Source organism: Diabrotica undecimpunctata, chromosome 4 (assembly GCF_040954645.1).
Source record: "Diabrotica undecimpunctata isolate CICGRU chromosome 4, icDiaUnde3, whole genome shotgun sequence".
Lineage (NCBI taxonomy): Eukaryota > Metazoa > Arthropoda > Insecta > Coleoptera > Chrysomelidae > Diabrotica > Diabrotica undecimpunctata.
The window spans coordinates 36,128,376-36,152,059 of record NC_092806.1 but is presented as its reverse complement, the minus strand read 5'-3'; positions in this window follow the sequence as shown (position 1 = coordinate 36,152,059).

Below are 23,684 nucleotides of genomic sequence, written 5' to 3'. Positions count from 1 at the left end.
ATCGGGTATTCACCATCTTTGGTTTGTCGCTGGTAGAAAGGTTAAATGCTACCGCTGTTATAAATAACAGTTCCAGTGACAAATATCTGTTATAGGTAACGGTTCCAAGGAACAGTTACAAAGTAACAGAGCAAAAATGGAAAACAGATAGGTAAAAATGATCTAAGTATTCCTTGACTTACGGAAGGAATAACTTAGTAAACAATTAAATTAAATGGTATAAAAATATAATGCAAAGAAAAAAATGTTTCTAAGTGTTTCTTGACTTACGGAAGAAACAACTTAGGACAGAAATATAGATAAATGAAATATGTAAATGTGAGAGTAAAATATGGAAATATTTCTAAGTGTTTCTTAACTTACGGAAGAAACGACTTAGAGTGGAAAAATAAAATACTCAAAATATAAAACGAGAAATGCAAAAAAAATGAAACAGATTATAGAAATATGTCTAAGTGTTTCTTGACTTACGGAAGAAACAACTTAGAATAGAAAATAAACAAGAGAATCAAATAAATGCACAAATATTTATAAGTGTTTCTTGACTTACGGAAGAAACAACTTAGCATAAAAGAGAAAATGAAAGAAACAAATGTATTAAGTATTTTCTTAACTTAAGAAAGAAAATATCTTAGATAAAATATCGGAAATAATAATGCAACAATGATTATGAAAATATTTCTAAGAGTTCTTTGACTTACCGGAAAAGAACGGCTTAGACAAACAATTAAAATAACAAGTCAAATATTCAGAGAAATATTTCTAAGAGTTCTTTGACTTACCGGAAAGAACTACTTAGACAAAGTACAAATCAAAATATAAAATAGAAAAAGCAAGATAAATATTTCTAAGTGTTCTTAACTTACGGAAGAACAACTTAGACACAAAATACAAGAAAAATAAACAATCAAAATAACCAATTAAAATATCAAACAATCAGTATATGAACAAATATAGATCAAAATAATATTCTAACCTGAAAAGGTCTGAATATACAATAATGCTAAAATAAAAATGGTATATAAGAAATCAGAAATAAAACAATAACTTAGTAGGAACAATAATAGCACCGACTAGGTCTACAGTAGAAGAGGCAAGCTCGACTGACCGATGAGAGAAAATCTACCTGCTTTTATGTAAAACAAATCCTTTGTTTTACGTAGCGAAAGTGGAATTTCCCTGCATCGAATCAATTAGAAATTTGGATTTGGCCAACCTTGGAATTCCCAAGTATTTTAACCGATATCCAAATTCCTTGATGCGTCGAGGACATCCCCCCTCCTCTGAAAGACCTAACGGTGCTAAGAAAATTTATTAAAACAATAGAAAAATACAATTTAAGAATCAAAAAAAATACAATAATAAAATTTTTACCCTAAAAGAATATAATGTAAAAGACTTAAGATAAAAAAAAACTAAGATATTGTACTTAAGATATTTGAACTTAATTGTATATGGTCCAGTAGGCCCAGGTGGTCCAGGTGGTCCAGGTGTGCCGGGTGGCTCGTCTGCTTCCGTCAGGGCTACTTTATTCACCCTGAGGAGGTCCTACGACGTCGTGAAGATATAAGGCTACTCAATTCACCTTGATATCTCCACGTGTCGTAATGGGACCTTATCCTTGTTCATCTTTGGCGGTCGGCTGCGCTGTGGTTCCTTCATCCCGTCCGTCCGGAGGGGTCAGGGTCCTATGGTCAGCATCATCCACCATCGTGAACTCTTGGAGGAGATTCTCTTCAATCTCGCTCCTGGGTACGTCTTCGGAGGTTTGCTGCTCGCGTCTTCGAAGTCGTTTCTTTCTCTTGTGTGTCCGGTGACTTCTCCGGATTTCCTCTCGGAGTGGTATGTCGACCGGACCGTCGAGGATGGGGTCGGTGTCCTCCTCCTCGTCGCCGTGCTCCATTGCCTCTATCAATAGAAGGCATTCGGCGTCTGGCATGTCATCTGCTGTCAAGCTAGATTCTTCTTCTTCTTCTTCGGGTGTGCCTGTACTGATGTCCGCTGTTTCGGTTTCTTCAGTGGTCGGCTGACGTGGACGGTTGTCTAATACTTCATTGTCCTCTTGGGTTGACTGCTCTGCTTGTTGGGATGGGGTTTGATGGAATTCCAGCTGTTGTGGTTTGGCTTGCCTTTCTGCTGGGGTCGCCCAGTAGATGGTGGTTCGGCAGGCAGTACCAGCGTGTAAACATTTTCGGGGTATGTCTACATTGGCCTCTTCCTGCTCCAACCAAGGCATCCCTAACACAACGTCGTGGTTCAAATCCTCCATAACCATGCAGTTTACAGTCGTGTCCAGAGTTTCAATGTTCATATTGACTGCAGAAGTCCCTAGGGTACGGGATGTGCTGCCCGTGCATGCCAGCTGAACCAGTCCTGGTCCTCGGTGCAGGTCCCGTCTCTGGATCAACCTCTGGTGAACGAAGTTCCCGGAGGCACCGGTGTCGACCAAAATCTTCACTTGCGGCCCGTCGATCCTTCCATAGAGTTGGGGGAGGCCTGCTGTCGAGGGTTGTACCTGAATAGGGTTCAGTTGGGGCACCATCTTCACAACAGGGTTTAGTTGGCGCCCCTGTTGGCGTTTCCCTGGTTCTGTGAGGTTGGAGGTGGTGGTTGGTTCATTGATGGCATCCTGTACTGTCCGCTGGGGTTCCTCCATTCGTCTATCGCCTCAGGGTGTCGTGGAGCGTTATCCTGACGTGGGGGACGGTACGGCTGTTGTTTCTGCTGCTGCTGCTGGGGTTTGCCGGTACGGCGGATGTCAGATTCCATGCCCTGGGCGATTGTCAGAAGGTCTTCCTCGGTCCTGGGGATGTTCGCTCTCAGGCAGATCGCGATGTCGGGTCTCAGTAAGTTTGCTATCGTTATACACCTCTGGTCCTCGGGGGTATGTGGCATGAGACGTCTGAATAGGGCAGATTTTTGGTTAATGAACTCCTCCGTGGATTCGTCTCTACGTTGATGTTCTCCATGAAGCTTCGACGTCAGGGTTGAAATTGCGGCAGGGTCATTGTATCTCCTTAGGAGACGGTCTCGAAATGTGGTGTATGGCAGGTCCGTGTATGAGAATTTCTGAGCCCATTTCTTCGCATCGCCGTGCAGGGAGTTGTCTATGAGGTAGTCGATCCATTGGTCCTCGTCTACGTTATGTTTGATTAAGAAATTCTCAGCTTTTGTCGAAAAGCTGAGCGGATTCTCGGTGTCCCGGCCTGAGAATTGAGGGGGCTTCGTATATGTAATCCTGGGCTTCGGTGGCTCAGGTTGAGGCATCTGGGGTGTAGTGCCTTGAGTAGTGGATAGGGCCGTCATCGCTTGCATTAGGGCAGAGATAAAGTCAGCTGTGGAAGGCTGGCTTGAAGACGGTCCTGGGGTCGTGGATTCGGTTTTAGTGGGTTGGGCGCCATGTTGCCGAGAGGGGGCATTTGGGCCTGTAGGACCCATCGCCGGCTCTTCGGGCTTCTTCCTATCCCCGGAATTGGATCGGGTATTCACCATCTTTGGTTTGTCGCTGGTAGAAAGGTTAAATGCTACCGCTGTTATAAATAACAGTTCCAGTGACAAATATCTGTTATAGGTAACGGTTCCAAGGAACAGTTACAAAGTAACAGAGCAAAAATGGAAAACAGATAGGTAAAAATGATCTAAGTATTCCTTGACTTACGGAAGGAATAACTTAGTAAACAATTAAATTAAATGGTATAAAAATATAATGCAAAGAAAAAAATGTTTCTAAGTGTTTCTTGACTTACGGAAGAAACAACTTAGGACAGAAATATAGATAAATGAAATATGTAAATGTGAGAGTAAAATATGGAAATATTTCTAAGTGTTTCTTAACTTACGGAAGAAACGACTTAGAGTGGAAAAATAAAATACTCAAAATATAAAACGAGAAATGCAAAAAAAATGAAACAGATTATAGAAATATGTCTAAGTGTTTCTTGACTTACGGAAGAAACAACTTAGAATAGAAAATAAACAAGAGAATCAAATAAATGCACAAATATTTATAAGTGTTTCTTGACTTACGGAAGAAACGACTTATAAAAGAAAATAAGAAAAATCAAATATAGAAAAGATGTGAAAATATTGCTAAGTGTTTCTTGACTTACGGAAGAAACAACTTAGCATAAAAGAGAAAATGAAAGAAACAAATGTATTAAGTATTTTCTTAACTTAAGAAAGAAAATATCTTAGATAAAATATCGGAAATAATAATGCAACAATGATTATGAAAATATTTCTAAGAGTTCTTTGACTTACCGGAAAAGAACGGCTTAGACAAACAATTAAAATAACAAGTCAAATATTCAGAGAAATATTTCTAAGAGTTCTTTGACTTACCGGAAAGAACTACTTAGACAAAGTACAAATCAAAATATAAAATAGAAAAAGCAAGATAAATATTTCTAAGTGTTCTTAACTTACGGAAGAACAACTTAGACACAAAATACAAGAAAAATAAACAATCAAAATAACCAATTAAAATATCAAACAATCAGTATATGAACAAATATAGATCAAAATAATATTCTAACCTGAAAAGGTCTGAATATACAATAATGCTAAAATAAAAATGGTATATAAGAAATCAGAAATAAAACAATAACTTAGTAGGAACAATAATAGCACCGACTAGGTCTACAGTAGAAGAGGCAAGCTCGACTGACCGATGAGAGAAAATCTACCTGCTTTTATGTAAAACAAATCCTTTGTTTTACGTAGCGAAAGTGGAATTTCCCTGCATCGAATCAATTAGAAATTTGGATTTGGCCAACCTTGGAATTCCCAAGTATTTTAACCGATATCCAAATTCCTTGATGCGTCGAGGACAGAGTAATACTAAAAAACTAACTTTATCGTCATCAGTTCTCATACGCTTCTACAGAAATGAAAATATTATTTAAAATATTTTTTTCTTTTTATACGGGCTTTTCGTATATTTTGTCATTGGTTTTCTCTCATTCACAAACAAGTAGATTTTGTTAACATTACTGACGGTTTTCAAAACGAATCTCCTATACTGGCTGGTGTTATTACTTATTTCTCCATTGTAAAATGCTGAGGAAAACGTCACGAAACTAGCACCATGAGAAGGAGTCACGGGTAGCGTCACGAAATAGCGGTTCTTTACATCGATTCACTTTTTCCGATAAATTTTTTCATTTCTAGCCATATATTTATTTTAAGCAGGTATAAATTAAAAACTAAGTAAAAAATAACTAACAAAATACAGACATTAAAATTCGATTTCGATTCAATTATTATCAATATTAAATCATCTGTTTAAATTTTTATGACACTTTTAGTTTTAAAATAATTTCATATAAATACAATTAATATTATTATTAAATATCTTATTTAGTCTATATAATAATTATATTTACTATTAAATGTTATTTATTTCGTCTGAATTTGACAGGTCTATCATAAATAAACAAAGTATGCTTTGTTAATATATTAGCAGGTGGCGTTAGAAGCAAACGTATGTTGTTAAATTATTTTATAATTTGTTTAAAATATAAATAATAAAAGTATTTTATTTAATTTTAAAAATATTATTTAAATTTTAAAAATATCGAAAACATAGTATGCAGCTTTACGCTAGTCTACTGTACCGCCCACTGTACCATCTTTTTTCATATTAGCAGATTCTTTTATCGAAATTGTAAATTTGTATTAAGTTTAAACGTAATAAATATATAACTATACGTAGGGTATAGTTTCATATACTGTTTATTTCTTAATTTTTCAGCTGCGTACGGTCCTGGTATGTGGGAAAATTGTTTGACAGTAGCATATTATTTTCGTTTTCTAAATTGTCCATTTATTTGTGACTGCTACTTTATATCCAGTAGAAACAACTAAATTACTTTGAATGAGAAAAGCTGTCAGTAGACAAAGGAGGTCAGCAACTCTAAAACTATATGGTTTTGTTTACAACGTGGAATCGTTCCAGAAAATCGACTATTTTGTATTTCATCTTGCAAAATACTATATTGACACGTTTTTTATAGGTTTCGTTATATAATTCTAGATGTGTCTGGATAAAATAGTATCTTTATTTATTTCGGAATATTGACGGATCAAATACAAGTGCAGAAAGAGGTTCTGAAGCTGTTTTCTTGTGGCATTTTTAAGTTAATTCCTTATAAATACAATATTTAACAAGTACAGAAAATAAAACAGCTCCGCAAAATATAGGGTTCTATAATAATCAGGTGCGTATCAACATTACCCATTGTTAAAAAAGATATATGGAATGTGGATGAGAAAAGACTTCAGCGAGATGAAAGATTAAAAATAATTGATTATTATGTTTTTATAGGATTAGGCCACAGTTATTGGTTGTGATTGTGATGATAATCACATTTTTAAATAACTATTGTTGGATGTTTCCATTTCCAATTGACATGATTGACCTAGATATTTTAGACAGTACATAATTTCTGCAACAAATTTTGAGGGCGGTGATTTTACCTTTGGAATGTCAAATTGTGACTGTTATTGGTGGATTCTGTTATACGTGTGTGAAAAAAATTGTATTTTATTTGAGGTTGAGAAACGTAAAAATTGAGCAAAAAATAGATTTGTTTTTGTATTGTGTGTTTAATACGTGTTGTGCGTAAGATTGTAGATAATGTTTTTTCCACCTACCATTACTTCGCTATTATTGGTATGTTCTTGTTGTTGATTTTTCTTTTAGTATTGACAACCATACTTTTTAGTATTGGCCACTTTTAGTATTGGTTCCCAATACTAAAAGAAGAAGTTAACCAGTGGCGGCCCATGAGGTAGTCCCATAGAGTCGTGGCACTACCACATTTTTAGGCAGACAAGGTTATTTGACATGATAATCTTGTGCCATTATCTTACTGACGCGTATTTTCTTTATGTGCCGTCTTCTACCGAAGGTTGGCGACCATCAAACGATAGATTTCTCTGTTTTGTGCCACATGTATTATGTTCGCGGCTTCTGGTATTTGAAACCATTCTCTCAAATTTCTCAGCCAGGATTTCTTCTTTCTACCCAAACCTCTTCTACCTTCAATCTTGCCTTCCACGATAAGCTGTAGCAGACTGTACTTATCATTACGGAACACATGGCCCACGTATGACGCTTTCCTCCTTTTAACAGTTGTTAACAATTCCATCTCTTTACCCATTCGTCTTAATACCTCTGTGTTGGTCACTCTGTCTGTCCAAGGTATTCTCAGTATGCGTCGATACAGCCACATTTCTAGAGCCGCTAACTTCTTTATAGTTGCTGCTGTTAACGTCCACCCTTCAACTCCGTAAAGTAGCGTAGAGAGTACGTAGCATTTCGTGGCGCGCCATCGGAGGTTAACGCTTAGGTGGCGGTTGCTTAAGAGCTTTCTCAGTTTGATGAATTTGGATCTTGCTATTTTTATTCGAATGGATAATACGCAAGAATACTTTAAGGGTGTGACTCATTAAACTTATAAGGCGATATTCACTACAGGTCTTAGAATTTGATTTCTTGGGAAGGGGCACAAATGTAGATTTCAACCAGTCCGATGGAATTTGACCAGTATCGTATATCTTATTAAACAGTTCTAATACTACATTCAGGTTGTTCTCGTTAAAAACTTTTAAAAATTCGACTGGTATTTCATCGCATCCTGTTACTTTCCCATCTTTCGTTTGATCTATAGCTTTTATCACTTCACTTTTCAATATTTTTGGTCCATTCAGATCAAGAGTGTTCGTAGGAATATGACGATAATTCGTAAACAAATCTTTTATGTAATTTGCCCAAGTCTGTAACTGTTCTTCTTTATCTACAATAAGTTTGTTGGTTTCGTCTATTAACCTACCAAACTGTTTTTTCTTGTAAGTATAAGTAAACTCTTTGATTTTTTTATGCATATTAAAACTATCGTGTCTTCGTTCTAGCTCTTCTATCTCTTAACATTTTTCTTGTAACCATTTCTCTTTGAATTCTTTTATCTTTCTGCTGACAGTTCTATCCAGTTCTTTATATTGTTCGGAATTATTCTTATTTTCCCTCCTTCTGTCCATAAGGTGTAATATTTCATCTGTCATCCATTTGTTCTTCTTCGACATTCTCTTCTTCCGCTCGTAGTCACCAATGACTTCTTTCGCACCGTTGCGTATAGCGTCCCTTAAGTTGATCCAGTCTCTTTCAATATCATCAGTATTGGTTGTTAAAGCGTTAAACTGACGCGTATAAAAAGAGAAAGATTTTACAAGCATTCTATCGAAGTGACACAGATAGAGGTATATTGGACTTTTAATAATACGTTAAATGAAAATATTTCTATCTGGCTCAAGAAGGAAGATCTATTAGTAGATCGTAATATAGTATGTATTAATTTTGAGGTTCTTTACGCGCTTGCTAATCGCTTTTATTATATCCAATATCAATTACTAAGTTTTTGTATTTATAATTAAATTTTTAGTGCATCGTGCTTAGAGGTGAATATAGTATATTACAAATATTGTGATTATTTTGTAGTTTTAATTTATTATTTATGGAATTGGTTATATGGAAAAATACTGAAAGAAAAACTGGAAAAATCTATCTCAAATAAAATCGGAGAAGATCAAGGGGGTTCACGGCAGGAAGATTTTGCATAGACCACATATATACACTCCAACAATTAATTAAAAAAAAATGGCAAAAAATAGACCAGTACACATGGCATTCATAGATTTAAAAAAGGCATATGATACGGTCCCCAGAAAACAACTATGGAACACGATGAAGGAAATCGGAATAACTCAGAGGTTAATAGAAGCCGTAAAAAACCTTTACAACAACAACAAGGTAAGAGTTAAAACCGGCAATAAATACTCCAACGAATTTAAGACCACAAAAGACTTATTGCAGGGATGCTCTACATCTCCGACACTGTTCAAGATATTCCTCGAACAAATATTAAAACCATGGAAAAGAAATGTGAAGGGATAAGAATACCAATCCGGGACAACTTCGTGTACACATTAAGCTTTGCAGATGACTAAGTGGTAACGGCTCAAGATAAAGAAGATCTGTGCTATATGCTCCGAAAATTAGAAAAAGAATACACAAAAAATGGACTGGAAATAAATCTAGAAAAGACCGAATATTTAACAACAGAGCAAGAACCAGTGAGAAACTTGGAAATGGACGATAATAGGAAAATTAACGGCACTGACAAATTCAAATATTTAGGATTCATACTCTCAAAAAAAAGAAACCATCGAGCAAGAGATAACCAGCAGATTAGCACAGACAAGAACATGTATTAAACAAATGAACGGGGTATTATGGGATAGACAGATTACTAGAAATACAAAAAAGAGAATTTATAACACCCTTGGTACGCAGTATAATGACCTATGGAGCAGACAATTGGGTAATAAATAAACGAAACGTCCAAAATCACAGCAACTGAAATGGAGTTCATAAGAAGAAGCTGCAGAGTGACAAAAATGGATCGCATCAGAAATGAGGAGATAAAACGAAGAATGGCAGTAGAACAAGACATACGTAGCTACATCGAAGAAAAACGTTTAATTTGGTATGGATATGTGAGAAGAACAGATCATACAAGGTGGATAGCAAAGATTTCGGATTGGAGCCTAATAGGAAGGAGGAAAAGAGGTAGACCCCGAAGATCATGGAGGGATGAAGTGGACGAGGCCATGGAAAGACGAGACCTTAGAGATGGAGAATGGCAGAACGGAAAAGATAAAAATCCTTATATAGATAGATAGAATTTCCTTGGGCGCTATTAAGTATCCCGGCTTTTTTGATTTCTAGAGGTCTTCTGCCTCTTTAATCTTTTTGTGGAATTTAAAATTTTTAGCTTTCTTCTCTGATAAGTTTTCTTATCTTAATCAACAAATGATATTACATTTTTAATTTGAAATTAATAGTTAAATTATTAAAGTAACATGTAGTTAGTTATATTTAAAAGAAAACAGTAACTTGCAAAGCTAAAAAAGTGATATTAAGGTGGCGTTTAAATTAATTGAGTTATATATGTAGACAGAATGGAAGTGAACTTTCATGTTTCACCCAAATCAATTACCTCCGGATATTGCGATGTTAAAGGATATTAATTTGACCAGTATACAGCTCGCGTTACAATCCTAATATACAAATAATGATCTGCCCTGGGCGGCAATATCGGCTAACAATACCGATTACATTTAGTGTAATATGAGCATTGAACAAAAAAGTTTACCTTTTTGAACAGTAAGTTTACTTTCGATTGGCTAAACATGTACACGAAAAACAAAAAGTTTAAATTGCAAAACAGTAAAATCAATAACAACAACGATATAGACCATTGCAAAATATGTATTACGGAAATTATACTGTGTGACATTAAAAATTCAGCAAACCACAAAACAATAAGAATTTTATTTAAATATTCAATTTTGTGGAATAATTTATTGTACAGAACGTATATACTGATTAGCATTTAGTTCGGATTGATCAAGGGAATTTCTCGTTTTTTGCGATTGTTTACTTCTAACACTTATTTTACCAATCTTTATCGGTTACGTGGAATGATATCCTTTAGATGATACACTAAGCGCAAACCACTTTCCAATAAGTACAGTATTAATAAGGATATATAATACCAGCACAATATAACCAAGTAGAAAGTTAATTGAATCTTCGGCCAACTGGGCCACAACCACTTATATCAAAATATTTACAAACTGCATCAAAAATAAGAGTTTTACTTTCACTAAAGATAATTTTAAATAGTTCTAAATCTTTATTATTAATAAAGTAGCTAATAAGACAATGAAATGTCGCACAGCCTAAGAAAACCATAAGACCAGTGTGCTGGGATAGAAAAACCGCTTCAAAGAATTATAATAGAGTATCAAATTTTTAAAATTATCTACATCTATGCATATAGTTTGTTTCATCGACTTCGAGAAGGCGTTCGACAGAGTACAACGCGATACACTTTTCGATTGCCTACGGGCAGCAGGACTTGACCACTATGATATAAGACTGCTGAAATACTTATATTACAATCAAGTAGCCTCTATCCAAATTGAAGACAGTCCGACTGAAAAAATATCAAACGTGGAGTACGGCAGGGTTGTGTTTCACCCACTCTTTTTAATCTGTACTCTGAAGAAATCTTTAGGGAGGCTTTGGATGACAGACAAGAGGGAGTAAGACTAGGTGAAGAAGTAATCAACAATATTACATACGCTGACGATACAGCCATTCTTGCAGAAAATTTGCAAGATCTCCAAACATTACTAAATCTAGTCAGTGAAGCAAGTTATCGGAGAGGCCTTAAAATCAACATTTCAAAGACAAAGTAGATGGCAGTTGGAAAGATCAATATAGATCAAGGTCTGATTTCTCTTAATGGAGAGGAGATCGAAAGGGTAAATCATTTCAAATACCTTTGTCAGCTGGTTAAATGTAAACTGTGACTCTGATGAAGAGATAATAACCATAATAGAAATATCACGTAAGGCTTTTATGACCTGGAAACCAGTTTTATGCAACAGAAACCTGTCGATGAATATCCGTAAGAAGGTCCTGAAATGTTATGTGTGGTCCATCCTATTGTATGGTTGTGAGACAAAGAAGTTAAAAACCACAATGCAAACAAGTTAGAAGCATTCAAATTGCGGTGCTATAGACGAATCCTAAAGATATCGTGTGTTTCGCATACTTCCAATGAAGATGTTCTTCAAAATTCAGAACGTCTGCTTATAAACACCATAAAGAGGAGGAAAACAGAATACTTCGGCCATATAATTAAAGGACCTAAATACCATCTGCTTCGCCTTATAATACAAGGAAAAGTGAAAGGAAAGAGATGGATTGGTCGAAAGAAACTTTCATGGATGCGTAATATTAGACAATGGTGTGGTTCCATAGTAGAAGAATTATTTTGCGCAGCAACCGATAGAGAAAGGTTTCAGGAAATTGTAAACATGATGACGGCCAACGTCTGAATACGGACACGGCACCCAAAGAAATACCTATATATATATATATATATATATATATATATATATATATATACATATATATATATATATATTGAATCTTTGGAAATCTCATTGGTAGATTTTCCTAACGGCGTCATGGCGGATTTTTCTCCAGAAAAACTAAAGCTCACTACGTTCTCGGCGAACGAAAAGATCATAATATTAAATGTTTTCAAAGCATTAGAACACGATAATCCTATGTGCTCTGTAGACAATGTTGTGAAGATGTGCGCGAAGTACACATGATGTTTCAAAAGGTCAATTTATAATTTAAGAAAGGAGGACAAGGAAGGGGTCATCACGAATCCTGTTGTAAAATCAGGAAGACGACCACTGGAAATTAATGAATATTTTAAAAGTGTAATTCGAAGAAAGGTCCATTCTTTTTATTTTGCCAAGGAAATTGTAACATTTTTAAAATTTCATGCCGCATTGCAAGATGATGATGTACTGGGCATTAGTAGAACTCGATTGTGAAAGATACTTCACAAATAAAATTTTTCATGGGAAACCATTAACAGAAAATCAATGTTAATGGACAGTCCGGAAGTCGTTTCTTGGAGAAGGCAGTATCTGCAAAAAATTAAACAGCACAGAGAAAAAAACCGAAAAAAACATTATTTAGATAAGACATGGATAAATTAAGGCCATACGGTTTCCAAGGTATAGCAAGACAAAAATGTTAAAAGCAACTTCCAAATTGTGCTATAGAAATTGTCCATGGGTATAAGAGCACCGTCTGAAAAAGGAAGAATACTTTTAATTACCCACATTGGAAGTTCTGAGGAGTTTCTTTAAGAAGGGTTGCTCCTATTTAAATTCAAAAAAACGGGCGACTACCACGAGGACATGAACGCCAATGTGTTTAAAGAATATTTTGAACAAATGTTAAAATTTATACCAGAAGATGCGATTATCGTTATGGATAATGCCAAATATTATTCACCAAATTCAACAAATCGCCAAACCGAACAGTTTTCTACAACAGCGTGTAAGGAGAATATTAGATAGTGGTTAATTATTAAAAATATATCCTTTGGAGATAACCTTCTAAAATTGGAGCTTTGCAAATCGATAGGCAACACATACCTTCACACGCATCAAGAATGCATGTCTTAGATGAATTGGCCAAAAAACTTAAAATGACAGTACTTAGATTGCCGACTTATTACTACGAATTCAATCCTATGGAGTTGATTTGGGCCCAAAGGACCCAAAGGAGACATCGCAAGAAATAACACCACTTACAAACTTGCAGGTTAAAAAACTTTTTAAACACGCTTTATACAATGCCACTGCCTTAAACTGGAACAAATGCATTCAACATGTGATAAAAGAACAAGAAAAAATGTGAGACTTAAAAAACACATTAGACATCTTGGTGGAATCATTAATTAATAACGCGACTGCTAAAGACACCTCCACGGATGAAGAATAAGTCAACGCAGATTATGCATAACGTGATACTTCTTATATATTATTATTAGATAGATTTAGCCATGTGTATCAAACTCCCTCTAAGGGGAAAATTAACTGATCCCAGATACCTACAGTATCTAAAGAATTGAGCTCTGGTGGGACTCTTTCCATGTTATCGAGTCCTAGGTGACTTGATACGTCGGTGTATCTCCCAAAAATTTTCGCACGCATCTGGACGTCAAAAGTAGCACAGCTTTCTGCATCATCTTATATAGATGTTCATTTAGACCCAGCTTTTTTATGTTTTCTAGGAAGTTCTTCGGAATGACTCCAGTGGTAGAAAAAATTATAGGTATCGTCTGGGTACTTTTCATTCTCCATTGTTTCCTTATTTGTATTTCCATATCTCTGTACTTGGCGGTCTCTTCGTTCTACTTAACACGCAGATTATTGTTGTTAGGTATCGCTACATCGATTAGTGTTGTTTGTCTCGTTAATTTATTAACTAGCACGAGATCTGGTCTATTATGTGTTACAGTTTGGTCTGTGAGCACAGTGCGATTCCAGTATAGCTTGTAGTTGTCATTCTTGAGCATACTCTCAGGAACGTATTGATAAAATGGGAGATGGTTTGTTCGTAGAAGTCCCAGTTTAAAAGCTATCTCTTGATGAAAGATCTTCCCTACTGAGTCATGCCGTTACTTATATTTAGTTGCAACAAATGCCTGGCAGCCCCCGCTAAGATGTTGGATGGTTTCTTGGGCTTGACATCCATATCGGCATTTGTCGTTTTTATCCTCAGGGTCTTTGACGATATATTTCAGGTAATTTTTGGTTGGCATAACCTGATCCTGAATGGAAAGTAATGAACCTTCTGTTTCAGGTAACATTTTACCCGATGTCAACGAATAGTTCGACGCTATATTGTCGACATAGTCTAAACTGACTTCATTCGGATGTCGCCCGTGCAGAGGTTTACCCATCCAGACGCAGTTTTTCGTTCTTAGTAAGATAGTTTATCTGTTCCCTCAGTTTGATCGGTGTAGTGTCATCTACTGCACAAAATAGGTTCTTAAATTAGTAATCTGTTTTTCTAATTGCTCGGTTATATCCCTAAGTCCCCGTCCTCCTAAATACCGTGGTAATGTCGTTCTTTCTACTGAACTTTCAGGATGGTGTTTTTATGTCTTTGTGAGGTGTGTTCGTACTTTTGGCTAAAGAGTTTCTATATCCGTTTTGAGTCCACTTAATATTCACAAATGAGGAGGTTTAATGCCTTAAACAAATTTTTACTATTAAGATGTGAGCGGAGTAACTGTTTTACCCTTGGTATGAACTCCCATGTTAATTCGATTTTCATTTGTTTATGGTCAATTTTCCGCGCTTGCTTTACTCCTAGATATTTATACATGTCATTTTCGCCCATAGCCTCGATGTTTTCGACATTCTAGGTTAATATTAGTATTATTCAAAATTTCTATTATAACAATATGTATTATTTTTATTACTTTTAATAAAAATTTTTAAAATTATTACAATCATGTACAAAATAAAATTAATACACATTGACAAAGTAATGTGTAATAATTTTACAAATAGCAAATTACACTTTTCAATTAATTATTTACGTAATATATAAAATTTGCTAAAAATCGAAAAAAGTGCTACTTCTTTTTCATACGTAACTTTTACAAATGCTGTGAAACCCATTTGCACGCCAACATACGATTTACACTTGTAAATAAAACCATTATAACCTCATTAACGATTGCCCAGGACACCCTTTAAAACCATTATACTATGGAGCTTACTAAAGCTGGTTTTCAAACGGAAATTGCACGTTTCTTTACAATTCCTTTACTGCACGGACATCTGAAATGAACTATAGTTACAGATATACAGATTACGTTGTCAAAAAATAAGTACCTACTTTGTTTATTTCTGGATATAAAAGTAGCTTATGATATAGTAGATCTTAACATACTTAAATATAAAATGTGTTGACTTGGTTTCAATAATAAAATCGGTAATAATATATTAAATCTACATGAAAATACTTTACATGGACCAAGAGTTGTAAATCAAGGTCTGTCACAGGGTTCAGTATCAAGTCCAAAAATATTTAACTTATATTCTAATAAATTCTAAAATAATTTAATGTTTAAAATATACAGATGACATCGGTATATATACTGCACCCTAAAAACCTACGACGACTTTCTACGCATCTACGGTCATTGAGGCATATACACAGTTACAATTATTATACAATGTATAAATGAAAATATTATGACCATGTCCACGGAAAATACAATATAATGTTTATCGGCAGGCATAGGTTGCCGAGAACGTAGCCTCGATTGAGCGTACTACCTTCTTCTTCAATTGCCTTTTCCGTTGCGAACGTTGGCTATTAACATGGCAATTCTGATCTTGTTTGCGGCGCTTCTGAATAGTTCGACCGATGTGAGCCCGAACCACTTCCTCAGATTTTGGAGCCACGAGTGTCTTCTCCTGCCTGGCCCTCGCCTACTGTCTATTTTTCCCTGGACAATCAATTGCAGTAGACGGTACTTGTCGTTTCTCAATATGTGGCCTAGATATTCAAACTTTCTTTGTTTAATTGTATTCACGATTTCTTTCTCCTTTCCGATTCTTTGGATTACCTCTATGTTGGTGACATGTTCGGTCCAGGATATACGAAGAATGCGTCGGTACAACCACATTTCGAATGCTTCTAGTTTTCTCGTGAGCGTCTCCGTCAGCATCCAGGCTTCCACACCATACAGTAAGATCGGAAAAATGTAGCATTTAACTAGAAGTAGTTTTAGCGGAAGAGACAAATCCCTGCTTATGAGGAGCTTTTTCATATTGCTAAATGCTGCTCCAGCTCGTTCTATTCTCGCCTTAATTTCTGTGGCCTGTTCCCATTTTGCATTTACGTTGGTGCCAAGGTACACATAAGATTCTACATGGTCAATTAGTATGTTACTTATCCGTAACTGTCGAGCAGACTGTTGTTTCCTGCTTATCAGCATCCACTTTGTCTTCTTGAAGTTGAGGCTCAGGCCGTATTCCTCACTGAATAAACTCTTTCCATTACCTGCTGTAGTTCGTCTATGGTACTGGCAAGGATCACCGTGTCGTCGGCATATCTTATATTGTTCGTTAACTCGCCGTTTATTTTTATGCCCTCATTTGCATTTTCCATACATTTGTTAAATATTTCTTCGTACTATGCCAGTGGTAATTCATTATAATTATCAAGTAATTATATTACATAAAAAACTTCTGTGGTCTAAACATATTCAATACATCAAAGGTAAGTGTAAAAAAGAATAAATATCATCATTATTCTGGCTTTAGAACCCTGCATGGGTCCTACCCTCCTCAAGAATTTCTATCGAGTCGTTCGTGAAGAACAAATAAATATAGATTAAACAATATACTTTTGTGTATTACCAACGGTGCTGACCCCAAAACAGCTTTATTGTTCTACAATGCCTATATTCGGTCAATCGTGGACTACAGGTGTTGGAGATATGGATTAGTAAATTATACGAATTTAAAATTTTTTTAAAAAGGGTACGATACAGATGCTTGAGAATATGTTTAAGTGCAATGGTATCAACTTCAACAAACGTTATGCTTTCAGAGTGTAATGAAATCCTAGTAGAATTACGTATATATAGTAGACAACTATAAACTCAAAGAGATAGACTCAAAGACTTTTAACAAACCTGAAATTATTAAACAATGAAAACTTATCTGATAAATATTAGAGAATAAAAAATTCACCCCTCACTAACAGATGCATTTATTGAAACCAGGAAGAATATTTTAGTTAAATCTATAGAGAGAGACTTTGTAGATAAACCGGTTTACACAGATGGTTCTAAAATTAAACAGGAGTGCTACGTATGTGCAAAATACCCACTAATAGAATAATTGCCAATTTTCTAGTGAAAAATGCAAATTTTTTGATAAATTTGCTTCGTCTCGTCTTTTAATGTGATCCTGATATTTTCTTTCTAAATCTGCAGCTTTTGTCTTCAAGTAGTTCGTGCATATTAGGCACTGATCCTTTTTAGGCTTTAAATAGGACAAATTAAAGTTGGTACCAAAAATGCGGCGGTAAGTTATTTGAGATGCGTACATTTTTGCGATAGATAAATTAGAATTTAAATATTCTCGTTTAGGTGATGACCTACAGTAGTGAGATGCCATGGTTGGAAAACTTTGTATATGAACTTTGATTGAAGCTATAATATCAGGTTTAGTTTTATTAACCGGTTCCTTTTTACCACGTTTGTCTTTAGCTTCAAATATTCCTATATCATCTACTCCAGAAAATGCCTTATCCACTGGCCCGTGGCTTATACACAAAGTGCGAATAAAGAAATTCTTGCAAACTTGAATTTTTTTAACCTGGTTTAGGAAATGATAGTACCTACTTGTAGTTTTGAGAGCACCTGTTCCAGAACGAACTCTTCTACAAGTAGGTTCTTTGCCGTCAACACAACTGAGAATATAATCCTTTTGGCGATTATAGTATAATCTTTAAAATTCCGAGCAAAACTGGTTTCTAAAATCATTATAAAAACTAAGGGAGCATTTGAATTTACAAGAGTTGCAAATAATTAATTTTTTATTGCATATAATGACCAAACATTTTTGTCCTAGTAAGTTAAGAGATTACGCTAAAATCAGCTTATATACAGTCTAATGCATATAACCAATTATCGGCACTCCAGCCGACGATTTAATCATCTGCTAATATTTACGTACCTATTATCGGCACCCTCAAAATACTGCAAAAAGCTATAGAAAAACAGTTTTTGGCCAACAAATAATCAAAATAAACTATTTCTCAACATATAAAACACAATAAAACGGTTATTCGATATTTTAATCAGGAATTATAGCATTCTGTAGCTTACCTCTTTCTTAATACATACAACAAGAAACACTTCCCACAAGAGTTTGACGCCAACTGACCAATAAATTTTTAAATGTTGTGATTGCAGTTTTCGTCTGACAATTGGCATATTGTTCATAGGCGTAGATAAATGTCCTTATAAATTAATAAAATACTTTCGTCCAACAATCACGCTCAAGAATTCTTATTTTTGTGGATTATGTAGAATTACTGCCGATAATTGGGGCAGTGTCGAAAATAGGAGCGTTTACCTTATATATTTTAAAAATATAACAACCACTTAAAAAAGTTCAAGACACTTAAAATACTTTTTTTAACACTAGAGCATAATAAAGTTTTAATTAAATAACGATAATAGTCTAAAATGTGAAACAATTGTTAAAAAAACTTCAATAGAAAATATAAATAAGATTTAATGTGACAGTTGGGACAAACAATAACATCAGCAAAAACATAACCCAACTAAATTTGATTTCTTAAACAGACCCTTAAACTCCCTTTCCATGTTTAATGTGGCCTCTTTTGTCTTTTTGCTCGATGATTTTAGTAGATCGACGGTGTTTTGTACAAGAGCTAATAAATGTTTAAAAACTATTCGTTTGAAGCCACTGGATAGCGTCATCAGCCCATTTCTTGAAAAAATTTACCATGGGGGTTTTTCCACTGTGCCCTTCACATATTTAAACTAAAATTGTGGTTAGTTTAAAAAAAATATAGTCAAGAATGACACAGTATCTTAATGTTTTTCTTTATTTGTTTTAATAGACTAAACTATTTAATTATAATCATTGTGTTTATGAGATGGTAGTTAAATTGATTCATCGAATATCAAAGAGATATGAATAATTTAAGTACTTGCTTTAATAATTATTGCAATTGTAACACTATCATCTTGTGTAACAAAACCAAATCAATTGAATAATCAAATATTGAAATAAATTTTTGGATGCAGCGTACAAAGACATCAGATCCATATATAATAATCTACAGCGCACCGTAGATGTACGAATTTCCATTGTTATCACTTAACTCCAACATTTTAGTCATTGACATTGCAATCATGTTGTCGCCCGAAGGGAAGTTATTGTTTGTGAGGATGATTGGATAGTAAATAGATTTATGCTAGAGAAACTCATAAAGCAGATGTTAGCTCACTATTACAATTAATTATAAAATAAAAAAATATTTTATCAACTGGCAAGATACTAATTGCATTAAAAGGTGAAAAAGTATTTATTGATACATGATATAATTTTAATCTTTAAAACAAAACTTTAAACAAATGATTTTGTAACATTGCAACTTAGAAGGTCCCACTTAAAAGGTCTATTAGAAACTAGGGCATCTTGAAAGAGTAATCCATACAAAATTTTAGAAATTATACCAACGACAAAATTTGAGATTACTTTAATTAAAACTTTTAATAATAGATTACTCTTCCACGAATATTTATGTTATGAAATGATTTTTCTCTTACTAAAACAGTTTTTAATTGAAGGCGATTTTTTAGCAACATCGCATTTAAAGTGACGAAAGGGTATTTCCCTTATCAACTTTGCAGAGTCGTACCAAAATAAGATTTTTATTATTTATTTAAATACATAAGTAATTACCTAAAAATTAAATCTAAGACCGATATAATTATTAAATTATTTTGTGTGTCTTGACGGATAAAGTAAAAGCCATATAAGAAGAAAGGTTAGTAATTCAGCAATGATCAATGGGCATCAAACAATTTTTAAAATTTAATTTCAATCACTTAAAAAGTAAATTATGTAATTTCATATATTTTATTATTGTTCTGAAGCTATTTCCTTGTGGCATTTTTAGGTAAGTACTATTTAAATGGGAATAAGCCACAATTAAAGGTTAAAGTAACTTTATTGACGTCTCAATTTCCACTTCGGGAATCGTTCTCAAAATACAAACAGTAGTAAATTAAACAAATTTTGTTTCTTTGTTAATTTCTTTCTTAATAATAAGGTCCATTCGCTCAACTCGGTCAAATGTTGACAGATTCATAGCTGGAAACCTATAACACAAAAGTTCCTATCTCACAGTATTAACAGCCTAAATAAACTTTTATTGCAGACTTCTTTCATTGAAAAAAAAGAAGAATTATTATAAATAGTGGAAGTGTATATTAAACCCATAAAATTTTGGGTAGTACTATATATTTAAAAAATATATTTCAGTTGGTCTAATTTAACATATTGCAGTAAGTATTTTAATGACGCTTATGATTTTATTATTTGTTATTATGCATTATATGGTGTAAATAAATAAATATTGATTGTCGGTAATTCGTAAAAATCTATTTTATTTACGTTTGTTCACATTAATATTGGATATGAACAAGTGTGCTTGGTTGAGTAATTTCCAGCCACCAGTCTGTCAAAAAGTAACTAATTTCGCAAAAAAATCTTATATACTAAAACGCTAAGCCCTTTTCTTGTCCACCACTTTACTCAAAAACCATATTAGATAATTAAAATATTTTTTCGGAATATTATTAGTATTACGTATGAGATTGTCAAGATATACTTTTGGTACAAAAATTCACTTCCGGTTTTGAGATGACCGGAAGTTAAAATTTACTTTAAGTTTTAGACCCCACAATGTATATATGAATTGAAAGGCCTCGTCGAGACGAATCTAAATATGTACTTCCGGTTGCGATCCGACACCGGAAGTGACCCGAAACGCGCATAAAACCTCAAGATAGAGCAAATCTGACACCGGATTCGTGATCAGCATGCAAAATTAACTGCTAAATGATATCCATGTCGACATTTGATGAACTAAAAATTGCATTCCGGTTTTGAGGTCGACTTCCGGTTTGGTTTAAAAATAAAAATTTCATTTAAAAAACTCGATGTCGAGTTGGTCCGCCAGTAATTACTAAATTCACTAGCCAGTTCGGACTGGGAATAGCGAATCGACTATACCAAAAGAAGAGATATATGCAGTTGAGTTGCCTACGTTTTCAATTAGGTATGACGTATGACACATTAAAAAGAAGACAACTAAAAATATAAATGTTGCCTGATCAAAGAAAAATGTTTTTTATTTCCTAAGTTGGTTCCAGAAAGTGAAATGTAGTTTAAAAACCATTATCTTTCACTGAGGTATGAAAATATTACTCCTATTTCTTAGCGACTCCTTTCGTAAATATTGTACCACAGTTGTATGTCTAACTGGAAAGAAAATCACTTAATCCGGAGTAAATATTACATGTTTATTACTCGAATTTAATATTACATTCAATAGGCAGTTTAGAATATTTTTGGATAACCTGCTTAAATGATCATAGATAACTTTATTGTGGATCTAAGTAGTGCATAAAACCACCACATCATCCTTGTTTAATTTAGACTGAACATTAGAGCCCAAAGACTATAATCTCGTGTGCAGGAATATTTCAATATATCGAGTTACTAAATCCGAATGACATTTATCGTATCACGCGTATAATATACAGTAAATGGCAATTAAGGATTCAGAGAGGCCACATATCACAATTATAGGTTATATCCGATTTACATAATGTCCCTCTGCAGATATGCTGCATAGAGTACTAGTTGGACATCTGCACTTTCATAATATATAAATGTGTAGGGGTCTGTGAAAACACGAAACGGTAAAGTGAATATTGTAATTGACTGGCTTCGATTATTGTAATAATTTTCCAATTCGCTTATACAATGGATTAACATTAGGTTGTTGATAGATTAACTGATATTTACAGCAGAAAATGAAAATTAATATTTAAAGTTGACCTGTTTTCAGGTTATGTTCTTGCTTTGGGTTAAAATGAGTACTTTAACAAACTTATTCATCTCCATTTATGCATAGCTGGCTAAAATATGTTTTAAATCGTTTAAATGTTGGCGCTGTATAATTGTATGGAAGCATAAAAGGATATTTTATTATTAAAATTATATTTAATATCTGCCTATTATCGCGTTCTCAAGGTGGCAGCACTTGTTTTGAAAAATGGCAGACGAAATAGAGATATCGTTTGTTGACATTGTAGATTTGATAGGGAATTTTTAAAGATCGCTAGTTAAAGGGCAAGCAATTTTAGATTCTAACCATATTATTACTTATACAGCACAGGCATTGTGCTGTCAAGCGAGCAATTTGAGAGGAGTATCCCACCAAAAACAAGTGAAAATTGAACAACTGATTGGTAATATTAAAAATGTTGTTTGTAATTGTATATGTAAGGCTGGAAATTCAGGAAAAAGCAAACATATAATTGGAACATTACTATATTATTTTTCGGTAAGTCATTACAGAGTAATTTAATAAAAGTAAAATAACCATTTTGCTATAGCTTTATGTTTATAACCCGTTTTTATTACTTACAGGCATACGATGGAAAAATTAAAAAAATTATGCACCACAGACATCAAGCAACAGTGGAAAAAATTAACAAAAAATATTATACGGTACATGATAATATAATGATAATGATAATGAAAGTATGGTGCCAATTAACCAGTTTTACCACATTAAAAAACACTCCAAGAAGAGAATTAGATACGCGTCTAGCAAAACCAGCAAATACTGAGATATTAAAGATATTACTATCCGGGCAGAAGATTTAAAATTAAATCTGACTTTAAAAAGTGTGGTTCCTATATCTCAAGACACAATTTTCTATGGGAAAGAAATGCTTCAGATATCTCTATGTCACAGTATTATTGGCAACAATAAAGCTCTACCAGTCTTTGCTGATACATGGGCTACTGACATTGTATTAGAATAAAATTTTGCTATATTTTGTACAAATAATATTGAAGTAAGCTACAGTAATTCTGTTAAAATGTGTTTACCTACGCTAAACCAAACTGGAGAAGCGTGGAAAAACCTGAGGCGACTGAGAGTAACTGGAGCCACTTGTTACGATTTATTTACATATAGCATAAAAACCCAAATTGGCCACTTAAAGTAAACCAATTGTATAATTCCAATTTTCAAGACTGCAAAATTACATGTGAAAAAGTATGAACCAGTTGCTTTAAAAATGTATAAAAAAATAATTTAAAGTTGAACAGTTGAGACTTCTTATCTCATATGATATACCATGGCTAGCAGTAAATGTCGATGAAATTGTTTCGGGAAAATGTTGTGTAGAAATAATGTGCCCTCTGGCAAGCAAAACAAAATCTGTGCAATTAATTTTACCTGACGTTAAATATTTATGCATAACTCAGAAAAATGTTAAGTTAAAGAAAAATCATAATGTATTATGGACAAGTACATTTGCAAATGTTATTTCTTCTTCTTTGGGTGCCGTGTCCGTATTCAGACG